The sequence below is a fragment of the Eutrigla gurnardus genome (assembly GCF_963514095.1).
Source record: "Eutrigla gurnardus genome assembly, chromosome: 16".
Taxonomy (NCBI): Eukaryota; Metazoa; Chordata; class Actinopteri; order Perciformes; family Triglidae; genus Eutrigla; species Eutrigla gurnardus.
In genome coordinates this window covers 708151-731496 of record NC_139927.1, presented here as the reverse complement: position 1 = coordinate 731496, position 23346 = coordinate 708151, and the positions used below count along the sequence as shown (strand labels likewise).

General features: G+C 46.0%; 1 long non-coding RNA gene across 2 annotated transcripts in view; it reads left to right on the top strand.

The window, feature by feature from the left end:
• LOC311027255 overlaps window positions 1–23346 on the top strand; it is a 282124-nt gene that overhangs the window by 140692 nt on the left and 118086 nt on the right. The window lies entirely within an intron of this gene.

The window sequence follows — 23346 nt, the reverse complement described above, 5'->3', positions numbered from 1 at the left end:
ATTGACCTCACTGTCCAGTCCTGCACCACAACCACCTCCTGACTCACTACACCCACACACAGGCCCTCTGCACCTCACTCACACACACCTTCACCCGTCCCTACCTCCATCATACACGCCCCTCCCTCAGTGACCCCAGTGGCACAGGACAGTATTCACACAATCACAACCATAATCTCCCACAGACAGTTGAAACCGAGGACTGTTTTTAGACCAAAATGTGTTTTTAACATTCCACTGAAAAAATGTGATGAGCGCACGTTCAGCACAGCACAGCCACAAAATGGCTGTGCTGAACGTGCGCTCTCTTTTAAACAAACATTTTAGATAATAACCAGGACAGCATTCTCCTTACAGAGACATGGCTTGGCACTGATGCACCTGTTGTTCTCACTGAGGCTTCCCCACCAAATTTTAACTTTTTATTCTCAACTAGGGGGTGCAGAAGAGGGGGAGGTACTGCTTCAATCACAAATAACACCTTGAACATTAATGAAGTATTTTTTAACAGTTACTCATCATTTGAGTACCATGCCTTCGTTTTTAGCTGCCCACCGATTCTATGTATGACAGTCTACCGACCACCCCAGTATTCCACTTCTTTTATTAGTGAAGTTTCAGAACTTTTATCAATTATCCATATCACTTTTAACATAATTTTAATAACCGGTGATTTTAATCTACACGTGGACATCTCCTCAGACTCAATGTCTAGAGAATTTTTAAACCTTTTAAACTGCCTTGATTTTAAGCAACATGTGACGCAGCCGACGCACAACAGGGGGCGCACCTTGGACCTGGTTATATCTTATAACCAGAGGTGCGCCCTCTGTTGTGGACCTGGCTGTATCTGACCACTTTTGTGTGTTTTTTACAATCACCAGTTTTAATCAACGGGAGGCCCCTGTGAGAACAGTGAGGAAACGCTACCTAACTTCTGAAGTGGCTGCAAATTTTATCCAGATTTTACAGAGCACTCCTGCCGAAATTTTACCAGCACCCTGCGATTTTATCACTGACAATTTTAATAATAAGATAAAGTTGATACTGGACTCAGTTGCTCCAGTTTTTATAAAATCAATTAAAACAAGACCTACAACCCCGTGGAGAACTGAAGAAACTAAACAACTGAAAAGAGATTGCAGGAGTGCAGAAAGGAGGTGGAGAAAAACAAAATTAACAGTCCATTATGAAATTTTACGTCAACACCTCAAAAATTACAATAACACAGTCAAACAAGCCAGAATCTCCCACTTCCAAAAATTAATCAATGACCATAAAAATAACCCCAAATTCTTATTCTCCACCATCGATCTTTTAACAAACACAAATAAAAAAAAATCCTCCAAGACACCAGATAACGCCCTTTGTGAGGACTTTGCAGACCACTTCAGAAGAAAAATCAATGACATCAGATCCAGTCTTTTATCCCAACAGCTTTTAACACCTGGATCATTGCTTTTACCTGAGGAAACACTGGAGAGTTTTGCCCTGGTTGATGCGAGGACACTTGGTCGAGTTTTCTCCCAGGTAAAGCCCACAACCTGCCTTTCAGATCCAATTCCCACACCGTTTTTTAAAAAACTCTATGGATTCTTTGAGGAACAGCTGTTGTATCTGGTGAATTGCTCTCTTCAGACGGGTGTCTTCCCCACCTCCTTTAAAACGGCGGTGGTGAAGCCCCTTCTGAAGAAGAGTGACCCCAATGTTTTAAATAACTACCGGCCTGTATCCAACTTACCATTTTTAAGTAAAATTTTAGAAAAACTTGTTTTTAATCAAGTAAATTATTTTTTAAACTCAAACCATATTTTAGAGACTCATCAGTCTGGTTTTAGGAGGAACCACAGTACAGAGACAGCACTTTTAAAGATTTTAAATGACATCAGGTGTAATTTAGATAATCATAAACTCACAGTCTTGGTACTACTGGATCTAACCGCCACCTTCGATACAGTAGACCATGACATTTTATTAAATAGACTGAGGAACCTGGTCGGCTTCTCTGGTACTGTTCTTAACTGGTTCACGTCCTACCTTACTGATCGAAGTTTCTTTGTAAGTATGGATACATGTTCCTCAGGAACCCATAAGATAAAGTGTGGGGTTCCCCAAGGGTCAATTTTAGGTCCAACTCTTTTTAATCTGTACATGCCGCGTCATCAGGAGGCACGGCATCAGCTTTCATAGTTATGCTGACGATACGCAACTGTACATCGCCGTGTCTCCTGATGACACAGGGCCAATTGATGCCCTTTTTAACTGCATTATAGACATCAAGTCATGGATGGCAGCAAACTTCCTACAGCTCAACCGGGACAAAACAGAGGTTTTTGTCATTGGTCCTGAAGGCCAGAGAGAGAAACTTTTACCAAAGTTACAGGATTTTAAACCCGCAAAATCTGTGAAAAATCTGGGCGTGATTTTTGACTCTGAGCTTACTTTTATTCCACATATCAAAAACATAACAAAGATAGGTTTTTACCATCTTAAGAATATAGCCAGAGTCCGCCCGTTTCTCTCTCAGGCCAGCACAGAGGTGCTGATGCATGCTTTTATCTCTTGTCGTTTAGATTATTGTAATGCCCTGCTCTCTGGTCTTCCCAAAAATAACATATACAATTTACAGTTATTACAGAATTCAGCCGCACGCGTGCTGACGAGGACCAGAGGGCGGGAACACATTACACCAGTTTTAGAATCGCTGCATTGGCTCCCTGTGCGTTTCAGGATCGATTTTAAGGTTCTTTTACTAGTTTTTAAATGTCTTAATGGTCTTGGGCCTTCTTATTTATCTGCAACACTTTTACCCTATCAACCCTCACGGACCCTGAGGTCCTCCGGTGCTGGCCTTTTAACCATACCAAAAGTAAGAACTAAAACACACGGGGAGGCGGCGTTCAGTTTCTATGGCCTCCGATTGTGGAACAGCCTGCCGGAGAACCTCAGGGCCGCAGAGAATGTTGATGTTTTTAAAAAGAGGCTCAAGACCCACCTTTTTAATCAGGCTTTTAACTGACTTGTTTTATTCTTTCTAATTCCTTTTATGCTTCTTACATTTTTTATTATTATTCTATTTTACATTATTTATTTTAACTTATCCTGTTTTACTGTTTTATATATTATATTATATTTATTTATTTATTTTTATTGTTTCATTTATTGGGTCTATTTTATAGATTTTGATGCATTTTACTGTTTTTATTCCCTCAGTTTTTAGCTTCTATCTTTTTATCTTATTTTACTGTTTTAGCCCCTCGGTTTTCCAGTGTTTTCCTCCTGGGGGCCGACCGCACCGGGAGCTGTCTCTGGTCCACCGTCGGGGGTGCTGTCCCGTGGATGGCCCTGGCCCGGGTGGCTGGAGAGCTCTACACCTTGGTGTGGAGCCTCCTGTCTGCCTGGGCTGGGGTGGTCCCTGTGGTGTTTCTGTGCGTACATTGAAATTGAAACCTGGCGGCGCCGCTGATAACACCCTCCCACAGCTATAAACATGCACACAGTGAGAGAGAGAGAGAGACAGCGAAACGTGAATAGTTATGTTAACAGCCGGGACCCGAGTGGTCATCTTCCCCTGCAGGTGTCAACGGTGCGTCAGTAGTTTTATCCAACACGCCCGCCACCGCCATCTGTTGTTCCGTCCGACGACGTTTAAAAACAAATGTATCCATGATCAATTTTGACCAGCTTACTAACGTTAACTTAACGTGAGTGACTATAAGCCGCTAACGCGAACTGCTAAAGCCAGGTAGCTTACAAACTAGTAGCCTGCTGTCTCTGTGTCGAGCATACATTAAAAGCGGCTCACATGAGTGACGTTGACGTACGGACAGTACAGTCTGTTAATGAACCCAGATCAGTGACAGTTGTCATCGCAGCTGCCTGAATGCCGTTACGACGTGACGTTGTGGTGCTGTTGAACTCCGCACTTTTCTTGGTTATTTTGTTGTTGTTTTCTTGGTGGTTTTATGGTAGGGCTAACGGTAGGGCTGACACAATTCTTGATGGGGCTATAGCCCAACCAAGCCCCTCCCTGGCGCCGCCACTGGCGCGAGGACTTAGGAAAAATCTCACAACTTATTTTTGGAGTACCATATGCGCGAGGACTTAGAAAATAAACGAACACAACTCATTGTGGAGTACCATATGCGCGAAATCCCAGCGGTGCGGCTGGAGGTGTTTAGTCCGCAGAGGGGTGCTTAATAGTGGGTCCACGGGGCCGCCTGGTGCTGGGGTCGTCTGGAGCTCGCCATGAGTCCGTCAGGCCCAAGAGTTTGGCCGGGGTTTTGAGCCTATATTCGGGGGGGATTACCGGTTCTCCGGTGCGGACTCTTGTGGCCCTGGGCGGGCCGGTGTTTTAGTGAGGACCGCGGGCTTTTCACCATGGTCTGGGGGCATCAGGGCAGAGAGCTCGGCTGGGTTCTTGTGTCTATTTACCTGCGGGAATCCCCGCAACGCGTCCGAGTGTTTTACGTGTGTACGGACGGAGCAGAAGTCCGGCTTCGCTGTGCGTAATTGTGGCGTGGCGCGGACCTGGACCGGCCGGTGCTTGAGTGAGCTGCATGGGCTTTTCACGCAGCCTTGGGGGCACAAGTGGCCCGAGTTCGGCCGTGTTCAGCAGTCTGTTTCCCGGCTGGTTTGTGTGCGGCGCGTCTTAGCGTTTCGCGTTCGACGGAGAGTCCGCCTGTGTGGACTCTTGTGGACCTGGGCGGGCCTGTGTTTGAGTGAGGACCGCGGGCTTTTCACCATGGTCTGGGGGCATCAGGGCAGAGAGTTCGGCTGGGTTCTTGTGTCTATTTACCTGCGGGAATCCCCGCAACGCGTCCGAGTGTTTTACGTGTGTACGGACGGAGCAGAAGTCCGGCTTCGCGGTGCGTAATTTTGGGTTCGCGCGTCCGTTGGCTTGCCGGTGCTTGAGTGAGTTGCATGGGCTTTTGAGACAGCCTTGTGGGCACAAGTGGCCCGAGTTCGGCCGTGTTCAGCTGTCTGTTTCCCGGCTGGTTTGCGTGCGGCGCGTCTTGGCGTTTTGCGTTCGACGGAGAGTCCGCCTGTGTGGACTCGCGTGGAGCTGGGCGGGCCGGTGTTTGACCGATGTCCGAGGGCTTTTCAGCCAGCTCTGAGGGTGAGAGTCCCGACAGTTCGGCTGGGTTCTTGTGTCTATTTACCTGCGGGAATCCCCGCAACGCGTCCAAGTGTTTTACGGATCTACGGACGGAGCAGAAGTCCGGCTTCGCTGTGCGTAATTGTAGTTTTGAGTGAGGAGTTTTTTTTTGGAGTACCGGACATTACCGTGTTGTTGTGTTTTGTCGAGGAAAAAACTCCCGGAACGCCGCGCCAGTGGCCCGGAATGCCGCGACCCCAGTGTGCCAAGCTCAGTCTATTTACCCAAGACTTCCGCTTCCACCTACCCCTGTGGTGGATGAGGCTATGGGTGCCTGGGAAATTCAGTTAGATGATGCAGAGCTGGCTGATTGTTGACAAGTTTAAAACAGGTTGTCTTGGGTAAGATACTAATATGCCGAAGGACTTATTGTTAAACTGGCGGGTCGCTCTGGACCCAGACGTAATTCCAAGAGGATGCATGCACCTGTGGGCGTCACGATAGGCAAACGTGCTATTTACAAGCTCCAGCAGAGGCTTTATTATAATCACCGCAGCAGCTTAGCCAAGTTGGTGCTTGATGGCAAAATCAGAACTCAATGCATGGTCGGCTTGAGTGAAGTTGTGAATGCGTATAAGTTGGTATGGGAGTCAGAGGGCAGCTTCTCTGGGTTGGGACAGCCCTTCCCTTAGCGGATAACTCCCCCTTCATGGGGATTATCACATCGGAGGAAGCGCTGGTGACGCTTAAACGTATGAAAGCTGGAACGGCAGCGGACACGGATGGAGTCAAGCGTAGCGCCGCTGTATACTGTGGCAAGCTCCCCAGCTGTCTCAAGGACAGTAGGACCACACTGATCCCCAAGTCTAGTGACCCGGTCGAGTTGAAGTGCATAGACCAGTGGCGTCCGATCACGATTGGTTCCGTGCTCCTGAGAGCCTTCTCAGGGGTGTTGGCTAAGAGGTTGGCTGCCGCGTGTCCATCTCACGTTAGGCAGAGGGGTTTCATTGAATCCCCCGGTTGTGCTGAGAACTTAAGCGTCCTTGCTAGGGGGAAATGGTATGGGTCTAACAACAGGATCCTGGTACTTCTTGGTGCAAGCAAGTCTCGAGTCAAATCGCTCTCCACCCTCCTCAGCCGGAGGGTCCTGCTCCAGACGGTGGACGTGTGTAAAGCGCACAGAAGTTTGGTTAGGAACATGGGAGTAAGCTGGTTGGTGTTGTGTGCAACAAACCAATTAAATGGTAATGGACGTCTTGGGGTACGAGGAACAGCCCACTGGGACCGTTCGACCAGCAGGTACAGGCGACGGTAAGTCTAACGCATGATCCCGGAGGCCGGAGGGTGCATGGTGCAAAGTCACTGTTGGCTACAAGACCCAATGGTGCACGGGTTAATCTTATGACCACCTGACCAAGCAGTGGTGAGTACATTGTGCACAGGATTACCTACCTGGACCGTTCGACCAGATCATGGACTGGCAACGGTAAGTCTGTTAAACAATAGCCCGACCTCATCTGTTGTAATACTGGCGGGATGTGTTCACAGAGGCCTGTTGGTCCAATGTATATATTCAATAATATTTATATTCAAAGAAACTCGGATGGTTGAGCTGTGTTAGCCGGCTACTTTGCCAAACCCGTGGTTAGTTACCGTCAGTCTGGCGGTTCTTTCTGCGTGGCCAGGGCCGTGTTAGTCAGGAACGTAGACTTGAGGATGTCCGGATTGCACTACAATATGGTGAATCCCTCCCTCAGGGGGGTGAACCTATAGTTGGGTGGACACGGAGACCTCTTGGGTGCGAGCCTGCATTAGGTCAGCCTAGGGCTTCTCATGGTCCATTACAAAGTGGGGAATTCCCCCCTCGAGGGGGGGATGTGAGCCACAGGTGAGTGGATATGGGCGCCTCGGGCTTCCAACGAACTCGAATGGTTGAGCGGTAGAAGCCCGCTACTTTGCCAAACCCGTGGTCTGGACCGTCAGAGCGGCAGTTCTCTCTGCGTGGCCAGGGCCGTGTTAGTCAGGAACGTAGACTTGAGGATGTCTGGATTGCACTACAATATGGTGAATCCCTCCTTCGAGGGGATGAACCCATAGGTGGGTGGACACGGGGACCTCTTGGGTGCGAGCCGGCATTAGTCTTCCCTTTGTGCGGGGGTTCCAGCCACTCGTCTGCCATCCGGCGGGCGGTAGGGGCTCCCAACGCACTGGGGTTCAACCAAGCGCATCAGCCTAAGGCTTCTCATAGTCCATTACTATGTGGGGAATCCCCCCCCTCGGGGAAGGGTGTGTGAGCCACAGGTGGGTGGACGTGGGCGTCTGGGGACGCTACTATGACGGTACAGTTGGTAGGTCTTCAAATCTAGCACCAGGCTTGTGGTCGTTCGGGGGTTGCGTCGAGTCCATTTCAAAGTGGGGGCCTCCCTTGGCAATGGAGGAAGTCATTGCGGATGGAATCCGCTTCCCCCTGCCGCAGTGAGCTGGTGAGTGCTTCAAGGCCTGTGACGTATGGAACTCAAAGGGAATAAATAAATGGGCACTCTGAAAAGGCAGAGGCCCCGCTGTTAACCGGTTATCTGGTCCAATAACCCTAACCCAAAGCTTGACATTGTTGGCCGGTAGGAGCGGGACTTAACGGCCGTTCGCTGTTCTATGGGGCGCGTTGTACCTATGGGTGACGAAGAGGTGGTAAGCCCTCAGTCGACGCAAGACTATAAACGACACGGAATAGGAGCGGCCGGATAGCCATGTTCTATGGTGACGTTGGCCTCCTCGTGAGTCGAAAGGAAGAAGCACCGGTGGGCCTACAACCAGGCACCCATGTTGTCTAGGATGTCCCTGGGACCCGGGTCTCGGTCTAGGTCCCCGGGGATTCAGCCCCGTCCAGCGGTCAGGTTTCCACTGATGGATACCGAGGACGTGCGGGAACGACCGGGGTAACTATGACTCCCTTAAGAAAGAATGTGCATGGAGCTGTGGCCGAAAATGAGTGCCCTCCATCGGATTAACACGCAGCCGTGCCCGCCTATTGACAGTGTGTGGAAGTAGAGAAAAACATTAAAGCCAGACATCCAGAGAGGGGGGTGAATGTGCACGGAGCTGTGGCCGAAAATGAGTGCCCTCCGTCGGATTAACACGCAGCCATGCCCGCCTATTGACAGTGTGTGGAAGTAGAGAAAAATATTAAAGTCAGACATCCAGAAAGGGGGGTGAATGTACACGGAGCTGTGACCGCAAATGAGTGCTCTCCGTCGGATTAACCTGCAGCCATGCGCGGCTATTTACAGTGTGTGGAAGAAGAGAAAAAAATTAAAGTCAGACATCCAGAGAGGGGGGTGAATGTGCACAGTGCTGTGACTGAAAATGAGCGCCGTCCGTCGGATTAATACGCAGCCATGCCCGCCTATTGACAGTGTGTGGAAGTAGAGGGGAAAAAAAATAAAGTCAGACATCCAGAGAGGGGGATTGAATGTGCACGGAGCTGTGACCGAAAATGAGTGCCCCCCGTCGGATTAATACGCAGCCATGCCCGCCTATTGACAGTGTGTGGAAGAAGAGAAATATATTAAAGTCAGACATCCATCTTCCTCGGACATAACAGCAGCGCAACACAGTCTCACTCCCAGAACGTCAAATAGCGACTGACAGTCACTGACGGAAAAAGTACCCTTCGACGTCGTCTGCAGACGGAGACGATATTTGACGTTCAGAGCGGCTGCTGCAGCAGCCCATTCACTCCTGTATTAAACCGACCACGGCTCTAATGGACGATGTGAGCATCCGTCCTATTGGATAGTTATTAGGAAGATTTTATGGCCAGACAGGTGTTTCAATGACGTCGGGTTGCTAGGGACTACGGCTGAAAGACGCCGTGAGCACCTGTCCCATTGGATAGGGAGGACCTATTACCCGGAAGTACCGTCATTTTTTAGGGTTTTAGACTAACGATGATTTTACAATAATACATGTGACGTTTCTAGCAACTAACACAGCAGTGTATCCTTGTTAATTACACAAGACGAATGAGCCACGTACATCTGTTTCCGCGTTTCCCCTTCAATTCGTTTGTTGTCAGTTTTGGGTAGCTGAAGGCACCAGCCTACATTACCCATAATACTCAACTGTCCAAACAAAACTTAAAAATTATAAATAAATAAATACAAAATAATTAGTTCCCCTTATGTAACATAGCTTATATGTGTCTAATTTATTGTTTTCCTTGATTTGTTGTTTTGTCATGTTAATTACTTGTCTTTGTATGTAGGCTACGATGTGAACTCCAAACAATTCATGTTGTAAACATGTTCTTACTGATGTGATATGACAGCATACATAATAGGCTCATTTATTTGTTTCTCTCTGTACCGCAGTGTAAAATGTTCCTATCTTTATAGATAAAGATTTGTATTCAAAGGTGCGTGCGCCATCAAACGAAATGCACGATACACAACGTCATGGTGTGCGACCAGGACCGGCGTCCCTCGCGGCAGTTGCAGTCTTCCCCTTCAGGTAAGAGCATGCATGCATGGTTAAGAGAGTAAAAAGAACAAAATAACAATAGGACTAAAATCTGCCCCCCCAAAACTGATAGAATCAGCCCAAATGCAGCTGGTAGCCAATATAGGAACTGTAGAATATAAATGTCATTCGACTGATTTATTTAAGACACTACAACTTTATTTTGGTGTAATTTTATTTGAAGGGCTTTGCAAAAAACTATAATGACCGTAATGAACAAGAATCACGTTTCATAAATGTTTTCGATCAGGTAATGCTGAAATCTTTAATGTGGTGTGCCATGCCTACTTGGCATCAATGACTGAGAGGGGCTTTGATGAGTTCTCAACGGGCCTGAAAATTACGACCCGACCCGGCCCGTGGCTTTTAAAGCCCGGACCCGATGTAACCCGACACATCAACATGGATTATCTGCCCGAACCCGGCCCGACGACGCCGCCCCCCCCCCCCCCCCCCCCCTTCTTTTTTTTTTATCTCATACACGTATTATCATGACCAGAAAAAGGCGACGGTGAATTCACCTTACTTTTCACCAACTCCATCTAGTTCTCCAGGCTAAAGGCGTGCACGCAGCGGCGTCAGGTCTGCCCCCGCCCCTCTCCATGATGCACGTTATACGCAGCAGCTAGACTCTCTTAACGGTGAACCGCAGCGATGATTAATCCATTTTTATTTCACTGAGCAGAAAAAAATTAAGCCTGAGGTCCGACCCGAGTCACTTGCTTAGATTTTAGACCCGACTGGTTGAGAACTCTACTTTGATGGACATAAAGCATTAAGCATTCAGCCTACCCAAAAGTCTACCACACTATATTCCACTCCTACAACATGTATACCTACCGTTGTTGATCATAGACAGTATACATATATTAATTATAATCTCTGTACATAAGCAACATGTATGCAGAATAAAAGATGTATAAATAAATACGGTTCTGTCTGAAAAATCACAAAAAAATGGCTTTAATCATTGTTTCCCCACTTTTATGTTAAATTATTACAAGTTGTAACATACTTAAATATAGAAGTGATATGCTACCACCAGAAGTTCAACAAAGTGATCACTGAGGGGCAGGGCAAAATCTGTGGGCCTTCACATACTTCTTTATCCTACCCCTTCTGTCAAGACCACTTCCCTACTGCCACCCTTCCCTTGTTGTAATGACTGGAGGCTGTGGTATTTTTGCACAGTGACCTAGCCTAGACATAGCCTAGACCTAGTCTATAACTGATTCGAAAAGGGAATTTATCTTCTTTCCTTATTTTTCTTCAAGTAACGACATTATATTGAATATCGCAATTGCCATACTAGACCACTACACAGGCTTATACAATTTCGGTTTTGTCAGAAGGGGGAACCAGTGTTGCCAGGTGAGAAATGTAGGATTATCGTACCAGAGACATAAAATTATCGTATTTTGAGGGAAACTATCATACACCCGTCATAACCAAAATAACAAGCCTATTGATGCGCTATAGTCACTCTAGTGTTTAATAGCGTCTAACATGTTGTTACGGAGATACTGCTGGAGTCCTTAACCGCTGCATTATGAGGGAATATTGTGCGTCATTGTCCATTGTCCTTTGTTTGGACCCAGCTTTCGTTTGAAACTTTGGTTAAACCTTCTTAGTGTGTAGTCCTTGCGGGCTGCCCACTGTCAACACTCCTTAATTAATCTTTGTCATTGCTGAGCGGGTGGTGATTGGTGGCGGGTCTTTTTGGCACGGTTTTATGTTCGGTTCAGGGAGTGTAGGGAAGATAGTTTCAAGTAAGATAGTTGGAAGTACGATTAGCGCTACGGTGATATTTTTTTTTCTGCCACTTGCGCGTTGAGTATTTCTTTAATTTTTGTTGTTGTTGTTGTTGTGCAACATATTATGTTTGACCTCAAAGCTTTTGTGCAGGCTCCTCCTTTGCATGCTTGTCGTCCATTACTAGAGATGATCTAGTGCGCGTTGCTGGCCACTTTAAAATTGAAGTTCGTGGTTTGCCTGTTAAAGCGGATCTCCTGGAAAAACTAGTGGCTGATCTACGCGACATGGGGGTATTGGTAAAAGAAAGTCCTGAAACTCCTGCTCGGCCATATACTGGTAAACCGGACTTTACACCTACTAAAACTGCCTTAGAATGGAAGCATTTAGAGCTTCGCAAAAAAGAGGTCGCGTGGGAAAGAGAGAAATCACAGCTAGAGGCTGAAAGACAAGCAGTGCGTGATAGAGAGCACAGAGAGCATGAACTGAGAATGAAAGACTTGGAGATGAAACAGGCTATTCACTTAAAAGAGTTGGAGATCCAAGCTCTTCAGTCTGGTGTTCGTATCCCTGTCGGACATGTCGGTTTTGATGTTACACGTATTATTAAACTTGTTCCGCCCTTTAATGAGAGGGAGGTTGATACGTTTTTCGCACATTTTGAAAGAGTTGCTACAGTTCTTAAATGGCCTCGCGAAGTGTGGCCGATAACTTTACAAAGCATATTCCAAGGCAAGGCCCAGCAGGCATATTCCTCGTTGTCCTTAGAAGATTTATTTTTTATTTATTTGTTTATTTCGGGCATGTTCATTAAGTCATCATCACACATCTTGCTCACACAGTAAACATGAATACACATGGCCGAAAGGGAAAGCGAGAGAAGCCGAGGCTTATCTAGTCCCGCCCCCATTACCCAGGGGGGAAAAGAAAGAAAAAAAATAATAATAATAAAATTGAAAAAAAATTAAATTAAAATAAAATAAAAAATAGAAAGTAAAAAAGAACAAAGAATAATAATAATAATAATAATAATAATAATAATAATAATAATAATAATAAAAAAATCAACATCATAGTCTTTTCTTGTCAATTGCATTTTAACATTTTCTTACACTTGACATTTGACATACTATGTTACAGCAGTAGGTGGTACAGAGAGCTGAAGTCCAGTGCATACAGATTACGTGAGTGTCTGCACACGTGTCCATATTTGTTCATCACGAGTGAACAGGAGTCTCATCATGTAACAAAGTCTGGAGGGGGTCTAATCGACAGAGAACAGAAAAAAAAAAAAAAAAAAAAGAAAGTCCAGTGTAGCTACTATTTGATGGGATGGTGTGGGAGCCCCTTTTTTTTCTCTTTTAATTTATTAATCATCACTGTCCTCTGCAGCTTTCGCTGCCCTTAACTTCGCCATTTCCTCCCGGGTATTGGCCACTTCACCTCGCTTCCGTAACGGGAACTCGCGAGCTGCGGAGAGGTCAGAGCACATCCCGACCATGGCTGACCGATTGGTCACTATTTCTTCCCGGTTAGATGCGGCGGACTATGATAAGGTAAAGCAAGCTGTGCTGCATATTTATTCGCTTGTACCTGAAGCATACAGGCAAAAGTTTCGGAATTATGAGAAGCGTGAATCGATGACTTATGTTGAGTTTGTTCGAGAGAAAGAGATGCTGTGTATTCGTTGGCTAAATTCACAGAATGTAACGACTTTTGAGGGTCTCCGTGATTTACTCATTGTTGAGGATTTCAGGAATTCCCTACCTAAAAATATAGCCACATATGTGGGTGAGCACCAGGGGAGTTGCTAGGAATTCTGGGCCCCCTGAAAGAATATCGGTGTGGTCCCCTCTAACCATTCATTGCCACCTACTGGGGGCTGTGTGTGGGCCCTAGCGGGCTGTGGGCCCTTAGAATTGTGATCACCTTTCCCCCCCTATACGACGGCACTGGTGAGCACAAAGATCTTACGCCGTCTAGCGCTGCTGTACTTGCTGACGAATATGTGCTTGCAAGAAAAGATGCAATCTCTTATCCTGTTAAGTTTCAGAATTATGGTCAGCAACGGAACTTTAATATGGCCAAAGAAACTGTAGTGGAACATGCTCAAACTGATGATAAATGTGTGACTCGTCTAAAGGATCCAATGGTTTTTGGGCACTGTCATAAGCGTGGGCATCTTATCGCTAATTGTTTTAAATTGAAACGTGACAATAAGGTTAAGTTCACGCCTAAGACTGGCTCAGAGTTAGGTCTTTGTGTTTCCACATTTCCTCCGACGTCTCGGAAAGACGTGAGTGAGTGATGTCTTTGCTCCGTTTGTGTCAACGGGCTACATTGCTTTAACAGGCAACCGCGAGGTGCGTGTGCCTGTGAACATACTTAGGGATACAACTGCTTCGCAAAGTTTCATCCTGGAGAGTGTTTTGCCATTTAGTGAAAAGTCTTATGCTGGCGAGAATATCCTTGTGCAAGGTTTCGAAATGGGCTTTGTGAATGTCCCTCTCCATGAAGTGGCACTTGTTTCGGATTTAGTTGCTGGTGACTTTAAAATGGGTGTACGTCGTACTCTCCCAATTAAAAATGTGCAAGTGTTGCTGGGCAATGATGTTATGGGAGGCATGGTGTTTCCTTCGCCCGTAGTAAACTTGGAGTTTTTCAAGCTAGCGTCGTTACGCATGCTATAGCACAGCGTGCAAAAGAAACCCAGGTTGAGGATGAATCATTTGGTCTTTGCGATACATTTTTTGTAAAACCCTCACTCGATGTTGGTGATTTGCTGGCTGATTCTGAATCACTGTCCAAGGTTCCTAAAGTGTCTGTGAGTCGTGAGCACTTAATTAAGGAACAGAGAAACGACCCGTCTCTCGCTTCGCTCTTTGTCGAGGCTGTGGCCGAAATAGATATTGAGCATTCTCCTCACGGCTACTTTTTGCGAGAGGGTGTCTTGATGCGCAAATGGAGACCTCTTATGGCCTCAGCGCGAGATGAGTGGAGGGTTTTCTACCAAATGGTTGTCCCCGTGTGTTATCGTGATCACATATTGAGCGTTGCTCATGATCACCATTTATCTGGTCATTTGGGTGTGACAAAGACACTGGATCGTATCACCCGATATTTTTATTGGCCAGGTGTTAACCGTGATGTTGCAAAATACTGTCGTACGTGTCATGTGTGTCAGGTTATTGGAAAACCTAACCAGGTCGTTCCTCCTGCGCCTTTACAGCCAATACCTGTCTCCTCCGAGCCGTTTGAACATGTAATTTTGGATTGTGTTGGTCCGTTGCCTCGGACGAAGTCCGGCAATCAACATTTACTCACAATTATGTGTACGTTAACACGGTTCCCTCATGCTGTCCCTTTACGGAAAATTAAGGCTCCAGCCATTGTGAAGGCTCTGATTGATTTCTTCTCTATGTTTGGCCTTCCGAAGACCATGCAGACTGACCGTGGAAGTAATTTCATGTCCCATGTATTTGCGCAGGCGATGCGTCAGCTCGCAATTAAACATGTGCAGTCCACAGCTTATCGACCTCAAACTCAGGGTGCACTAGAAAGATTCCATCTCACTCTAAAATCAATGCTTAAACGTTTCTGTCTGGAATTCAAGCGAGACTGGGATGAGGGTGTGCCGCTCTGTTTGCGGTACATGAAGTTGTACAAGAGAGTCTGGGGTTCAGTCTGTCGGAGCTTGTGTTCGGGCACACAGTGCGTGGACCGTTGAAATTGTTACACGAGTCGTTTCTAACGGAAAGCAAGGAGTATGGCGATCTGTCTGATTATGTCTCTAAAATGCGTTTCCGGCTCTGTCGTGCATGTGATTTAGCCAAGGAAAATCTAGGTGTCTGTCAAAAACGCATGAAGCAAAGGTTTGACAGAACCGCTGTGGCGTGTGAATTTCACCCTGGCGATCGCGTGTTGGTCCTGATTCCCGTGATGGGCGCTGCATTACAGCCTCGTTACAGTGGTCCTTACAAGGTTGTGCGGCAGGTGAATAATCTTAACTACGTCATTGCAACCCCTGATCGTAGAAGGAAAACCACAATGTGTCACATTAATCGCTTGAAGCTTTACTGTGATCGAACAGGTCCCGACGCGCGAGTGGCGCTGTCCACTGCCTGTGGTGCTGAAGTTGCCGCTCCGTTGGGATCCGTGGCTGCCACTCTGTCTGATCAGCAGGGTGCCGTGGCTGAATCAGTGAATGACGATGAGGGTCGCCTTCCCTCAGTGGAGGTAATTGAAGGCAGAATGAAGAACTCTGAGGTGCTGTGTAACTTGAGTTCTTTTTTGTCACATTTGCCGGCCACAGACCGTTGTCAGAACTGGCTCAGATCTCTGACAAAACAGCACAAGAGGGAAGTTGCCGGCAATTATATTTATTGACAAACCCCCCCATACCAATACCAAAACAACGTCAGGCTATTCTATATCTGTGATAAGCAGTGTGTGCAGGTGCTTGGCTGCATAAGTGAATGTTGGGTGCGCCTTAAAACCCAATAAGCAGAACAGCAGGTGAACGGCCGGACGCCAGGCCGGGAATGGACCGAGAGAGCGAGCTGGCGTTCTCCACGTGGTGTTTAACGGCGTGGCCCCGCCCCCTCCGAAACACACACCGGAGACTCATAAAGCCTGTGGAAAGAGATTGGAGACAGCGAGAGAAACACCACATGCAACAAACAACCACACCCACTGGGGTCGTCACACCCACCCCTTAAGACGGAACCCCGGAGGGGAACCGTCACACCAAAGCTACAACCCAAGCAACTTGGCCAGTTACATGTTAACCATTACTAGAAAGAGATTGGAGACAGCGAGAGAAAACACCACATGCAACAAACAACCACACCCACTGGGGTCGTCACACAGTGAAGACCTCATCTCATTTATTAACTTGCATGTGGATCTTTTCCCTGATGTGCCTCGCCAAACAACAGCGATTGTTCACGACATTGACGTGGGTGCAACGCGCCCTATTAAACAGCATCCCTATCATGCAAATCCACTTAAGAGGGGCTTGTTTCAGAAGGAGGTGAAATTTATGTTGGAGAACGGTATTGCAGAATCTAGCTGCAGTCCGTGGTGTAGTCCGTGTTTATTGGTGCCTAAAAGTGATGGGTCGGTGCGTTTTTGCACTGATTTCAGGAAAGTCAATGCCGTTACGAAACCTGATAGTCATCCCTTGCCGCGCATCGATGATTGTGTTGATCGTTTAGGCTCTGCTGTGTTCTTAAGCAAAATTGATCTGCTGAAAGGCTACTGGCAAATTCCACTCCCGTGCCAAAGAACTTTCAGCCTTTGCGACACCAGATCATTTCCTACAGTACACGGTAATGGCATTTGGGCTTCGCAATGCACCTGCCACATTTCAACGGCCGGTTAATAACGTTCTTGATGGCATGTGTAATTGTGAGGCATACTTGGATGACCTCCTAATATATAGCGCCACGTGGCAGCAACGCACGGTGGTGTAGTGGGTAGCACTCTCGCCTCACAGCAAGAGGGTCCTGGGTTCGATTCCCGGGTCGGCCCGGGTTCCTTCTGTGTGGAGTTTGCATGTTCTCCCCGTGTAAGCGTGGGTTCTCTCCGGGTTCTCCGGCTTCCTCCCACAGTCCAAAGACATGCAGGATGGGGATAGGTTCATTGGTGACTCTAAATTGCCCGTAGGTGTGAATGTGAGCGTGAATGGTTGTTTGTCTCTACATGTCTCCCTGTGATAGACTGGCGTCCTGTCCAGGGTGTACCCTGCCTTCGCCCAATGACAGCTGGGATCGGCTCCAGCCCCCCCGTGACCCTAAATACAGGATAAGCGGTAGAAAATGGATGGATGGATGGACGTGGCAGCAACATCTTACTCACCTTGCTAGAGTGCTAGAATGCCTGGCCGAAGCCAATCTAGCCATTAACTTGGCTAAGTGCGAATTCACTCAGGCCACTGTCACATATTTAGGTAAGGTGGTTGGGCGGGGGCAGGTACGTCCCGTTCATGCCAAGGTGGAGGCTATGCTGGCTTATCCGGTTCCAACTACTCGCCGCGAGCTGCGGCGCTTCCTCGGCATGGTCGGGTACTACCGGTCATTCTGCAAACATTTCTCGACCGTTGCCGCTTCCCTCACTGATTTGCTCAGCTCGAAGGTGTGCTTTAAATGGACTCCTCGGAGTCAGGCCGCCTTCGAGGCTGTCAAAGCCTTGTTAACGACAGCACCGGTGCTCGCTGCCCCTGACTTTTCTCGCCCTTTCTCTATTGCTGTTGATGCGAGTGACCTTGGCGCGGGAGCCATTTTGTTACAGCAAGATAACGAGGGGTTGGAGCATCCAATCTGTTTTTTCTCGCGAAAATTCAATGTCCATCAACGTGCCTACTCAACGATAGAGAAGGAGGGCCTTGCTCTGGTGTTGGCTCTCCAGCACTTTGAAGTCTATGTCGGTGGGGCTGGAGAGCCCGTTGTGGTTTATACTGACCACAACCCCCTGGTGTTCCTCGATCGCATGCGCAACTCAAATCAGCGCTTGATGCGATGGAGCCTCATATTACAGGGTTACAATATTGAGATTAAACACATACGAGGGCGTGAAAATGTGGTAGCGGACGCCTTGTCCAGATGTTAAGTTACTATTTGCCCTGTGAAAAAAAGAGTAAAAATAAATAAATTGTGGGTTAATGTTTTTTAAAGAGATAAAACCTACTTTAAATTTATTGTGTAACAGTAAACAGTTTTTTTGGTTTACTTGTTAACCTTTGCGTTTTGTTTCCTCTGCTCAGCTGGGGGGGGGGAGACGCTGCTGGATGGTTAATCGTTAACCCTTTCTGTTCCCTTCAGCCCAGCTGCGTGTGTGACTGGGCTGGCTGTTAGTATAGTATAGCATATATGTATATATATATATATATATATATATATATATATATTTTTTTTTTTTTTTTTTTCACCCCCAATTTATTTTCTTAATGGTGGGGGTGTTACGCAGATACTGCTGGAGTCCTTAACCGCTGCATTATGAGGGAATATTGTGCGTCGATCTTCTGTCACCCACGTCTGTCTCCAGCCCAGGAAGCCCGAGATGGGGCTAATTACATGGCGGGGCGGAGTCTATAAAAGACAGCCGTCTCCGGGGCTGGCGGGTCCTTTTTTTCCGGCTCTCGCGGTACCGCCTCTCTGCGAGTGCGGGCTGCTGTCTCTGCCGGGTATGGTCGTTGCTGGGCGCAATGGCGCTGCGTCGGCGCCACGCGCCGCCATTGTCCTTTGTTTGGACCCAACTTTCGTTTGAAACTTTGGTTAAACCTTCTTAGTGTGTAGTCCTTGCGGGCTGCCCACTGTCAACACTCCTTGACTTTGTCATTGCTGAGCGGGTGGTGATTGGTGGCGGGTCTTTTTGGCACGGTTTTATGTTAGGTTCAGGGAGTGTAGGGAAGATAGTTTCCTGGAAGACTCACCTAACTCCATTGTGTTTTCTGTTCAGGGTCGGGAGCCAGGAGGTTTGCTTTCCTTTTGAGTTAGGTAGTCTTAGGTTTATTTTCTGTTTTGTTTTACACAGCATACACCCCCTACAACTACATAAATCACCACCTTGTTCATCTTTTTTTTGTTTTGTTTTATTCTGGAGAACGGTAATAAAACCCTAAACCGTCACCCTGTCTTGACTCTTATTATGTTATGTTTTACCAGTATTCTTTCTGTGGACACGTAACACATGTTCACTAATTTTCAGCGCTTCTTTTTTACAGACCGGCTCTGCTTCTTCTTCATTTATTTTTTTTCTCTCTTCCTCACTCATGGGGCGTGCGGAGCAGACTATTCAGCCAATCATGGCCCTTGTTCTGAGGCAAACGCATACACGTCACTCGTAGCTCACATTTAGAAAAGCAGATGCCTTCAGGGTTCACCAAAAAACTCTGACAGACAGAGTTGCGACAGGCTGATTACAACCGATTACAACCACACATTCACGGAATGGTCAAATTATAGTATATTTGACCTTTGGGATTATTGATCGTACAGAGGGAAAAATTATCGTACAAATATGATAATTATCGTACACCTGGCAACACTGGGGGGAACAGACCGTGACTGTGGTGTGTGTTGTCTTTTAAATCTGTGCACTGATATCACTGATGCACTGTAGATGTTATCAATGATGTTCTGGTGAGAAGTTTCAATCACATGCTGCAGTCTTTCTGTCCTTGGCTGTGTATCAACCATGTCAGTTTTTTATATATATTGTTCTTGGCAAGACTGCCTTTCAAATAGTTTGTTCTGATTGTGTTGCCAGTATTTTAATTTACTGTCATTGTGTGTACAGTTCAATACATGTCCACATCATGATGTGTGAAAAAAAGTCCACTTGTCCCTTCCACATAGTCTCCTCTAGATAAATGTTTGATGGTGAGGATTTCATAATTGACTCTGTATCATGTGCAAGTAGTGTTGGGACAAGTAGACCATTTTAATGCTGTGAATAATAGTTTGTTTTTTATTCTGGCACAGCTGGCTGCAGTCAGAAGACTCACCCGTCTGTTGATGCTCCTGACACTAGTGCTCCTGGCACTAGCTCTGATGTGGTCTTTGCTCCAGATGCTATTGGTATGTACTTTACGTTGCATCCAGTCGCTCAAAGCATTGTGTTCAGATATTTTTTACTTGTATCTGCAATGTTTGTAATACAGAGTTAAAATGTAAACTCTATCTTTGTATTTGAAATTCAAGGTATCAAACTTAATATATATATATATATATATATATATATATATATATATATACCATTTTAATAGAGGGGTTTTTACAAGACCTCCAGCTATCATTGTGTGATGCCACAGGAGATGAGATGGAAGCACCAACCCCAAGAGCTCTTCTGGCTTCTACAAACTGGAGCACCAGAAAAAGCATCTTTTCAGAAAGCTGGAGGGCAGCAAGACCACAGCTGGTTAACACCGCAGGAGCACTAGAAAATGTGGAACAGTGTTCAAGCAATTCCGCTGTTGTCCGCTGCCGTGATTGCCGTCCACGCCCCTTCTTCTGTGCCGAGTGTGATGTCAGCATGCACACCAGACACCCCCTCCACAACAGAGATGGCAGCACTTTGGGATTTTTCCAGCCATTGCCCCACATAACGTATGTGCTGAATAAGGCCCTTTCTCCCTGTGGTAAGTTCTGTTTTGTCACAAAATATATTTTCTCGCTGGACTGAAAATGTTAGCTTCTTCATGTTCACTTTAATACTTATCAGCAATGCTTCACATTCTTCAGTAAAGTTCAGTCTTTTTTAGTCAGAAATCTGTCACTTTACAATGTTGTATATCCCATTCGATAAAAATGATTCTTAATCAACATTTTCTTTTTTCAGTACGTTACGTACCTGTGGAGATCTCAGAAAAAATATGTGGTTGTTCAACAGACTCATTGAGTCTCAAATCAGGAAAGGCTGTGGCTGTGATCACAAAGAATGGTAAGAATGTGAAACTTTTTTTAAAGTTTGTTCTTAATAATATCTATCCCATCTCACAAACTCCCAAATGTTTGTAATTGCTTTGTATGATATCTTAACATGAGTACTGAGTAAGGCTAAAAGCATCTGCACAACAACTAAATGCTCCGAAAACACTTTGATTCTAGAAATGACACATTTCAATAGTGAGGAAAACCAAATTTGTCAGACCGCTTTCATTTTTTGCTACATCGATTGCATTTCAAAAAATTTAAATATAATTTGAAAGTTTTATTTTCTGTGATGTAATTCTAAAAGTGAAGCATGAATTCCAGATTCATTACACATAATGAATTTAGAATAAACATACAGTACTTTTCATAACATTGACATTTCTGTATGATCAATCCTTTTATTTTGATTGGTCTATGTAACATTCTAATATTGTGAGGTACTACATTTTTGGTTTTCATGACCTGTTTGTTGTACTCATCTAAATTAAAACAGAACAAGGCATGGCATTTTCCATGATTTTCTTTTTTTAGATGCATGTGTATTTTTTCCTGCCCAGCCCCCAGCCTCATAAGGATATGCATAACGTTACATTAATGAGAAATGCATAACATATTCTTTAAAAAACATTTATATAATTAAGTGTGTGAAAATTGACATTACAGTGTTTGTTTTGTTTTTTTCAAGGCCGACGAGCTCAGCATGCCAGAGTTGGCTTGCAGTGCATGCAAAGCCACATGGACTGCTGGAGTTGAGGATGTTGTAAAGAGTGATTACTGGCCAGCAACCCTTCACTTTGCCACAATCTATGCCATTGATGTTTTCTTCTCGTATGAAGAAATTAAAATGGCTGCACCTGGACTGTCCTGTCAGGCATTTTTAAAAATGCTTGATCAGCGAACTGTCCGCTTTGGCCGTGTGATTATTGAAGTTATGCAAAAGCTGTGTCCTTCTATTTTAGTTTATAAATATCATTTGATCAAGATGTCGTTTTTGTGATAGACTGGGAAAATCTCCAGCGATAGCTTCCTCAAAAGCTTCTTCGAGTGGGAGGCTTTGAGATATGAGGTGGACAGCCTCTGCAAGGGGGAGCCCTTCACCTGTCAAGCGTGCAGCCCGGATATGCTTGCGGTTTCCGTGGATGGAAATTACTGGAGCAGTACTGTTTCAAAAACGCGGCAAGGTACAATAAACATTCATGATGTCACAGTTGTTAGAAAGGCTCCAGATGTTGTTATGTTATGTTTATTATGGATGATTCTGTGTCTTAATAATCTTTTGGTGAGCGATTGTATTACTTTAAGAGCGCAAAGCATTATGGGGAGTGTAGTACGAGCAGCGATATGATCTCCCGGCTAGTTTATCTCCCGTCAGTCACTCGCTAGACTTCGCTGTGCGGCACTGAAGTGCCAGTGTGCGTCATTGCAGAATGTAAGTGAGTGTTTCTGTTCGTTCATTGAGTGTATTTAGTACTTCCACGTTATAGTTTAAGGGAGCAGCTAAATGGGGGAAAGTTGTACCGCGTCTGTCGGCGGTCTGTTTATGTGTCGGGAACCGCAACACGGGTGTTCATGAGAGCCGCCACAACGGCGGCATGCTCGTTGGCTTATTGCGGCGCAATACATGGTGGAGTATTGTGCTAATTAGTCGTCACTAATGTCTGATATCCTGTGATAGCCTGTGTCTTCTAAATGCTGCAGTATTCATCCATCCATCCATTGTCTACCGCTTATCCTGTATTCAGGGTCGTGGGGGGGCTGGAGCCAATCCCAGCTGTCATTGGGCGAAGGCAGGGTGCTGCAGTATTCAGTATTAGGTTATTTAGTCATGTGATGCCAAAAAAAAAAAAAAAAGCCATAGCCGTTGTCAAAGTACTTATGAATTTCTTTTCCACTTTCGGTCTGCCAAAGTATGTCCAAACTGACCAAGGCACACATTTTACATCCAAACTGTTTGCTCAAGTCCTTTCATCACTGTCCATCCGCCACAGAACGTCCAGCGCCTATCACCCCCAATCCCAAGGCGCACTCGAGCGTTTTCATCAGATGCTAAAATCCATGATGAAAAAGTACTGCTTCGAAACGGGGAAAGATTGGGACGAGGGTCTGCCTTTTCTGCTCTTAGCTGCAAGGGAAACCGTGCAGGAGTCCACTGGTTTCAGCCCTGCTGAATTAGTATTTGGTCACGCAGTGCGTGGTCCCCTCTGTATGCTCCGTGAGAAGTTCCTGTCTGACACAGCTAACCCCAGCTCTAACGTGCTTGACTACGTGAGTAAATTCAGGGAGAGGTTGCACACAGCACGCGAAGCTGTACGCTGCTCTCTGGGGGTTTCTCAGGAAAAAATGAAAGGAAAATTTGATAAAAAGTCTGTGAAGCGAGTTTTTGAGGTTTGTGACAGAGAGCTCGTTCTTCTCCCACTCCCCACTTCTTCTTTTCAAGCAAAGTTTTCTGGCCCTTATGTGATTGAGAAGCAGTTATGTGAAACTGATTTTGTTGTCGCCACTCCTGACTGCAAGCGAAAAACTCGAGTAAGTCATGTGAATATG